Source organism: Elephantulus edwardii, unplaced genomic scaffold (genome assembly GCF_000299155.1).
Source record: "Elephantulus edwardii isolate Elephantulus edwardi_28Jun2011 unplaced genomic scaffold, EleEdw1.0 scaffold00621, whole genome shotgun sequence".
Classification (NCBI taxonomy): domain Eukaryota; kingdom Metazoa; phylum Chordata; class Mammalia; order Macroscelidea; family Macroscelididae; genus Elephantulus; species Elephantulus edwardii.
The window spans coordinates 69,577-78,922 of NW_006400371.1; positions in this window are offsets into that span (position 1 = coordinate 69,577).

Below are 9,346 nucleotides of genomic sequence, written 5' to 3' on the forward strand. Positions count from 1 at the left end.
CCTCCAAGGAGTAGCCCAGTTTAACCATCTCCAGGATGAATCTGTTTGTTTTCCTAGCAGTCCTTGGTACCCTCAATACTCTTCTCCAGCACCACAGCTCAAAGGCATCAATTCTCCTTCTATCCTCCTATCCGATCATTGTCCAACTCTCTGATGCATAATAAGTGATAGCAAAGACCATGGCCTGTATCAGACACACCTTAGTCTCCAGAGAGATACCATTGCTCTTCAGAACTTTGGAAAGGTCCCTAACAACAGACTTTACCATCACAATACATCTTTTAATTTCCTGGCTACTGGTGCCAAGAGTGTTGACCATGGATGGTTTGCTTTTATAGATATAAAATTTAACTCTCAATTGAGTTATTAGGGAATGGTTTGCATGTTGACAATTACTTAATATCTTATATGTGTATATGTTTGGGTATTATTATTTGCTTCTGTTGGTACAGCACTTATCTGTCAGGGTGTTGTACTAGTGTGGCTTGTGGAGTTCTCTAATGCTGGGCTTTGTGCCATCAATGGCTCAGGTATCAGAAGAGCTACCCATGGTGGAGAGATTGCAACAGAGTTCTAGATTAAGATAGACCAGAAAGGATTGGCCATCCACTTCTGGAAACAAACAAACAAACAAACAAAAAACACAAAACACACAACGAAACAGACCTTTGAAAACCCTATGAACCGAAACACATGAGCAAATTACAGTATTAGACTTAGAACCAAGACTGGAAATCATTAGGGGAGGGAAAGTATAAATGTAGGGAAAATGGAAGTCATCAAATATGAAATGAAGCACATGAAGATTGACATCCTAGGCCCCAGTGAACTGAGATGGATAAGCATGGGCCACTTTGAATCAGACAATCACATGATCTACTATGCTGGGAATGAAAACTTTGCATTCATAGTTAAAAAGACAATTTCAAGATCTATGCTGAAGTATCCATAATGAAGAAGGAGACTTCAATATACCACTTTCAAGGAAGGACAGAATAACTAGAAAGAAACCAAGACAAAGAAGAACTGAATTGGATGTCATGGATAGATATAGTGACATGACACCTAGGAAGACCACAATATGCATTTTTCAGTGCACATGGAACATGCTCTAGAACAGAAAATAAGTAAGGTCACAAAGCAAGTTTAAATAAATGCAAAACCTATCAAAATGTTGCAAAATATCTCCTCAGGTCACATTGCTGTAAAATTAGAAACCAACAAAAAGGAAGATGAATAGGGTAAATCAAGCACATGGAAACTAAATAGCACCTTCCCTGAACACTATTTGGTAATAGAAGAAATAAAAATTTATCTTGCAACAGATAATAATGAAATCACAATATACCAAAATTATTGGGACACCAAAAAAGCAGAACCCATAGGTCTATTGATAGCAATAAATACAGTTAGGAAGAAAGAATCAAAATCACATTAATTCAACATCTCCAAAACATGAGAACAAGAACAGCAAATGAACCTACAGTTTCCAGAAGGAAGAAAATAATAACATTAAGAGCAGCAAGAAAAGAAACAATACAGGTTTTTTTGGCCTCCAGGTGCTGCAGTGAAAGGAGCTGCCACCATGTCTGTCTACCTGTAATGGATGCTGTGCATTACTGTTCCAGCTTTCTAATAAAGAGGAACAAGATGGCCCACAACACCACCAGAGGTGGACCACCATTAACAAAAATGCCCAGGCCAGCCCTCAACCATAAATATCATAAGAGATAAAGTGAGACCAAGCTCAGAAGTCCTCTCCTATAACATAAAGAGGCTGACAAATACAGCCAGAAATACACAACCAGGAGATAATAAAAGTGATGAATGGGACTTACGCATGATTAAATACTTGTACACATGAAGAGCTTTTCCCAATAAGGTGAAAAAAAACCCTACTGACTGGAGAAAAAAATGTGGAAACATCATCTCAGACAAGGATCTCATAACAAAAATTTACAGAATCCTACAAGGGCCTCCACAAGAAAAAAAAATCCCAATTATAAAATGGGCAAAAGATTTGGAAGGACTTTTCACAGAGGAAGACATTCAGATGGCCAACAGACACATGAAGAAATGCTCAAAATCACTGGCAAAAACAAAGATGCAAAGCAGAACCACAATGAGATACCCTCTCACCCCAGTAGCAGTGGTAAAATTTAACAGGACAGCAAGCAATAAATGTTGTAGAAGATGCAGAGAGATGGGAACTCTCATACACTGTTGGTAGGATTGTAAAATGGTACAACTATTCTGGAAGGCATGGTGTTTCCTCAAAAAGCTCAACACAGAAACTCCATATGACCAAGCTATTCCACTGCTCAGAATACTCTGAGAAAATTAGAACTGAGACAAAATCAGATTTGTACATCAATATTCAGAGCAGTGTTATCCACAAACACAAGAACATGGAAACAGCCCAAATGTCCAATCACAATAAAATAGATTGAGATATTGTGTTACATTCACAAGATGGAATACTATGCAGCACTCAGGAGAAACTAATTAGAAAATTACTATGCAACTTGATTGAGACTGAAGACTATTATGCTGAGTGGACTAACTCAGTCTCATAAGGACAAATATCACATGAGACCATTATTGTAGAAATAGAAAGGTAAAGCGTAAAACTTGTGTGAAGATCTATGGGGAGGTGCAGAGGGGTGCTTATGGGTAGGGGGAAATAATAGAGTAGCACAATTTGGTGTAATGGAGTAATGGGGGGCCTAAAAGAAAAGAAATGGGAACGATCTGGTAGGGATCTGCAAAGACAGAGTAGTGGTGGGCATGGTTCAACGGTGATTAATTTTATAAAACATAATGAATGGGAATGAATGTATGAAACACAAGATGGATTGAAGCTCAACATCAAGAATACAAAGATTGGTCCACCACTGGTCCAATTGGCAGCACCGTGATGGGTGGAGAAGAGAGATTGAGGTGGTTAACAGTTACAGATTGCTTGGTTCCACAATCAACACTCTTGGCATCAGCTGTCAGGAAATCAAAAGATGAATTGCATTCAGTAAATCAGCTGTCAGAGTACTGAGAAGCAACAATGTCAGTCTAGAAAGTAAGCTGTGCCTGATCCAGGCCATGGTTTTTGCAATTGCTTGCAATGCATCAGAGTGCTGGGTAATGACTAAGGATGACAGAAGAAGAATTACTGTCTTTGAGTTTTAGTGCTGGAGAAGAGTCTTGAATACACCATGGACCACCAAGAAAACAAATAGGTCTATCTTGGAGAGGGAGAAACCAGGTTTCTCCACGGAGGCTAGGATTTTAAAGCTCTGTCTCACATACTTTGAGCACGTGGACAGGAGGGACTGATTTTGGAAAAGGACATCATACTCCAAAGAGTGGAGGGACAGTGCAGGAGAGGAAAACCCTTGATGATGTGGATTGATATAGTAACTAGGAGAATCGGGGTAGGTGTGTTGGAGTCAATGACACTGGTGTAGGACAGGGCAGACTTCAGAGCTGTTGTACATAGAGTCACTGATGACTCAATGGCACATAACAATAAAAACAACAACGAAAACCCCCATTACCCAGTCACTGAATCAATCCATCTCATCAAGAGTCTTCTTCTCTTGTGCTGTTCTTCCACTCTCCCAAGCATGATGTCCCTCTCCAAGGACTGGTCACTCTTTGCAACATGCCCAAAGTATGTCACATGAAACGTCAGAATCCTTGCCTCCAAGGAGCAGCCTGATTTCACCCTCTGTAGGGTGAACCTTTCTGTTTTCTTAGCAGTCTATGGTATATTCAATACTCTTCTTCAGCACCACAGCTCAAAGGAATTCATTCTCTTTCTATCATCCCTAGTTATTGTCCATCTTTCTGATGCACAGCAAGTAATTGTGGAGACTACATCCTGGATCAGGAACGTCTTAGTCTCCATTCTGACGTTATTGCTCTTCAGTACTCTGAAGAGGTCTGTGACAGCAGACTTTCTCAATGCAATTAATTTTTTTTAATTTCATGCATGCTGGTACCAAAAGTGTTGATTGTGGAGCCAAGCAAACCGTTAACAATATCTATCTCTTCACCATCATGATGCTGTCAATTGGCACAATGGTGAGAATCTTTGTTTTCTTGATGTTGAGCTTCAATCTACATTTAAGACTGCAGTCCTTGACCTATTGCAGCAAGCCTTTCAGGTACTTCTCAGTTTAGCAAGCAGGGTTGTGTCATCTGCATAATGCAGGTTGTCGATGAGTCTTACTCCAAACCTGATGCCACACTCCACCTCATAGAGCCCAGCCTCCCAGATGATATTTTCTGCATATAGCTTGAAAAGGTATGAAGATAGTACATATGCCTGGTATACGTTCACCAGGGAGCAGGCACTCTGGCAGAGCCAGTGGCCAAAACCAAGCTGGGATGTGTCTTCTTCTCTTCCACCAGGGTTGCTGCCCCAAGTGGGCAGAGAAATCTCAGATGAACCCCCAAATTTGTGAAAAATGCTTTCAGTACCCAGGACACTGTGTCAGCTCATTTTGGCAACTGATAGATCAATATACTCCCCTGACCAGGGGCTGTCTCCCTAGCTGGGAACGGTGTCATCTTACTCTGTATGAGTTTGCTGATGAGTTACCTAGAGTTTTGGCTTGAGAAGCACTCGAGAAATTCAATCCAACTCAGTTTAGTGAGAATGATTTTGCGAAATAGAGTGCTCAAGCCCAGATAAAAAGTAGGTTGATATTCCTTCCACAGTGCACCATGAGGTTTTATCTCCTAGGTCACGAGACCCTTCTAAGAGGTATTGCATCCCTCGTTAACTGAGTACTATGGAGTGAACATTCTTTGCCTGAATATCACTCAAGTTTAACTCCTCTTTTACATTCCAGTTAACAGTTTATTCTTCTTTTGGGTCAGCTCATAGCTCATTATTGCAGGCTTTGTTCTCCCAACTCTGTAGATGGTCCAGTCTGAAGTCTATTTCTTACATATTCTTCTTTACATACAGTGTGATTCTCATATGCTAAGCGAATGAGATTATTTGTTCTCTTTTTCATAATGCTGGATTTTGTTTTCTGCCATGTATTCACATCTATTTTTTATATTGTGCTGTAATAGAACACACACTACAACATTTGCCAATACAATAATTTCTACATTTAAATATGATGACATAGGTTACATTCTTAGGTGTGCAACCATTATTGTTATCTTTTCCCAACACAATCCACCACCATTAATGTGACTCAAGGTTTTCACAAGCAAAAATCCTTCCTTACCATCATCACCTTTGATCTCTGGTAACAACAATTCTTGTTTTCTGTTTATTTGCTTATTTCATATCAGATTATACAGTTTGGCTTTTCCAGACTCATTTTTCTCAGCGTAATTCTTTTAAGGTTGATGCAAGTTGTGGGCTACATCAGGACTTCATGTTGCTTTCTGACTGAGCAACACTCTGAGTATAGAGCACATTTTACTGACCCATTCATCTGTACCCCTACCTCATGGTTACAGTGGAAACGGCAGTGAACACTGATGATCAGGCAGGTTCTGTTCATGCTCCTGCTCTCATGACTTCTGGCTAAATACTTTGCAGTGTGATTTCTGGGTCAAATGGTATACATATTGTTGTGAGTTGGGGTTTTTTTAAAGAAAATTAGTTCTAGATACTTCAGTCTGAAAATGGATTGTGAAGAAAAGACTTACCTGGGAATTGGAATATAAATTACTTAAAGAAACAGCATCTGAAGTTCCAGCATCAGGTTGTTTTGATGAGAGGGCTCACAGGGTAGGTAGGAGAAGCAAATCCATTGCTAAAGAGTGAAACTTTTTCTGAATTGGACTAGAAAAATGTATTACACAATTTCTCAAAGCAAGAGTCTGATTGGTCCATACTTATAAAGACTGTTTGTACTATTTTGCAACATAGATGACACTGTTGGTAAAATTCCATCATCCACTGGGTATAAGTGAAAGGGAGAGAAAGAACAGGGGAAGGGGAAACTCTACTGACGGTGCCTGTATTGTTTGCAAGTGTGAGGTGAAGTCTGTATAGTTATCACTTGTCTAATCCTCAAAGTTGCCTGAGAGATGTGCACAATCATATTTTTTTTTCTGGAAATTCACAGAAAACACACTTCAGACTGACATGAATAAACAATGGAATATAGTTTTTCTTTAGTTATTGAAAATCAACTAGAAATTACCATAACCAGGTTGTTCTTGTTGTAACAAGAAGCCATCAAGCTGAGTACAACTCATAGTAACCTTATGAACAATCAATCTGTCCTATCCTATGCCATCCTCTGAAACATTAAAGCCCATTGTTGAAATCACTTATGTCAAGACAGGAAATCTTACTGTCATGCTACTATTGGCCTTGGCTGTGGTCTGAAAAGGGTGCCCTGCATTATGATATGTGTATGCCTGCTTGTCTTTACAGTTTGCTTTTAGAGGTACAACACTTGTCAGATCTGTAATTGAGGGATAATTTACATGTTGCCAATTTCTTTGTATCTTAGATATGCATGTTGTTGTTGATGTTGTTATGTGCCATCAAGTAGCCTGTGACTCATAGCAACCCTGGATACAATAGCTCTGAAGCCTGCCCTGTCCTGAGCCAGTCTCGCTGACTCTAACACACCTATGCCCGTTATCCCAATTACTGTACCATTCCATTTCATCCAGAGTCTTCTTCTCCTTCATTGTCCCTCCACCCTTCTGAACATGATGCCCTTCTCCATGGTCCTAAAGCATGTGAAATGGAGCTTCAAAATCCTAGTCTCCAAGGAGAAACTTGGTTTCACCCTCTCCAAGACAGATCTATTTGTTTTCTTGGTGGTCCACATTATATTCAAGACTCTGCTTCAGCACCACAACTTGAAGGCATCGATTCTTTTTCTGTCATCCTTAGTTATTGTCCAGCTCTCTAATGCATAGCAAGTGATTTCGAAGACCATGGCCTGGATCAGGAACACTTTAGTCTTTAGACTAACATAATTGTTTCTCAGTACTCTGGAAAGTTCCTTGACAGCAAATATTCCCAGTGCAATTTATCTTTTGATTTTCTAACTGTTGGTGCCAAGAGTATTGATCATGGAGCCAAGCAAGCTTTAATTGTTAATGACCTCAGTCTCTTCTCCATCTGTCATGGTGCTGCCAATTAGCCCAGTAGTGAGAATCTTTGTCTTCTTGATGTTGAGCTTCAATCCATCTTGAAGACTACATTCTTTGACCTTCTGCAGCAAGCTCTTCAGGTCCTCCCAGTTTCAGCAAGGAGGTTGTGTCATCTGCCTAAAATAGTTTGTTGGTTATTCTTCCTCTAATCCTGATACCACATTCTTACTCATAAAACCAAGACTCCCGAATGATTCTTTCTGCATATAGATTGCAAAGGTATGGAGACAGGGTGCACCCATGATGCACTCCTTTCCTGACTTTGAACCATGCAGTGTTTCCTTCTCTGTTCTGAGAACGGCTTCCTGGTCTGAGTATAGGTTTCACATGAGGACAATCATCAAGTGTTCTGGGATTCCCATCCTCCTCAATTTAGCCAAAATTTGTTGTGATCCACACAATTCTTTTGCATAGTCACTGAAATGCAGATAGACACATTCTTCTGGTACTTTGTTTTCAGAGGAAATCCATGTGTATACTCTGTGTTTATTTGCTCCTATTTGTACAGCACTTGTCTGTCCGTCTGCTGTCCTGATGTAGCATGTGTGGTGCTTTGATGCTGGAATTTGTGCAGTTAGTGTCTCGGGTACCAGAAGGGTAACCCACGGTGGACACCAGTTGCAACAGAGCTCTTCAATTAAAACACACTAAGAAGAAGGATTGGCTATCCACTTCCAAAACAATGAACCTCTGAAACCCCCTATGATCAGAGGAACGTGGGTAGTTAACAGTAGTAGACATAGAGCCTAAACAGTCATTCAGAATGAGTAGAAACAGCTGCAAACATCATTTGGAGCATGGAATGAATGATGTATGAATGTTAGAAATCTGGAAGTTGTGAAAAATGAAATGGAATGCATGAGTAATCAGTTTAGACAAGCCCCATATATTTCCACCTAAAATTGTAAAGCTTACTTAACTGGGACTTTTCAGACCCATATTCTCATGTCACTTTCTATGGTCCAAATACAAACTTGCTTCCACCCCCATAGAAAGTACTTACTTTGGCTTAAATAACAACTTTCTAGAACCTATACTCCTTTTCTCAACTAACTCCCTCAGAAGAATTTATGAAAAGATCGTAATTTTCTTCAAATGAAAATCCTTTGTATCTCCTCTTGCCAGGCTTCCTAGCTGCACCAAGTTTGTTATATTTTATTTTTGTTGTAATTTATTTTACATCGTTGTTATTTTTCTATAAGCCAATTTCAGAATCTGGGAGGGACAGATAACAACTTGATTGAAACCTCATGTGATAACTAGTAAGTGTCTGCCCTTCTGCAGGCCTTTCTTTGTGTGTAACTTGACGACTCCTCTCATGAGGACATGGGATTTGGGAAGCTGGTTCTGGCTCTGTAGTACATAGCAACAAACTATGGCCGTATCCCCAGAGTGGTGCACACTGTTACTGTGCTCAGGTGGTAACTCAAGGGCTGGAGAGTCGACTCCACTCAGAGGTGCCTTAGAAGGAAGGCTATTAAAAAAATCCCCTATGGATCACATTTCTACTCTGAATACCTGTACTTATCATAATCAGAATCTACTCAAGGGCAACTGGTTTTTCTGACCAACATTGCCTGGTGAACAGGAATGACAAAATATCTCTGGGCCACCCTCAGGCAAACTGTATGAAAGGCTGAGGGGGTCAGCTTCACAGCCCTTTCATTTTGCAGTCTCCATTTTAGTATTGATATATCTCTGGTTAGTGCTGACATTCAGTGCCACCTGTGCTCTGACTTCTTGTTTTCCTTTCAAACTTCCCAGATGCTTCTTAAGGCTTTATCTTTAAGAGAGTAATAAATACTATCCACAAGACAGTCGCTTGTGCAATTACATCAAATTTTATTTAAACACAGACCATCAAATTCTTGCCTATAGTGATGCCAGGTGGTAGAATTGTCAGCCTGTGGGCAGGTATAAATGAGGGCACAGGATATTGTGAAAACTCATTGCTATTTCAAATTGATTGTGACTCATACTCGCCCTACAGGACAGGGTTAAACTGCTCCTTAACATTCAAAGAGCAGTTTTACAACTGCTGTTGTTGTTATGTGCTGTCGAGTCGCCTGCGACTCATAGCGACCCTATGTACAACAGCCCTAAACTCCCCTCTGTCCTGTGCCAATCGCACTGTCTCTGACACTCCGATCCCAATTATCCCAGTCACTGAATCAATCCACCTCATAGAGGGCCTTCCTCTCCT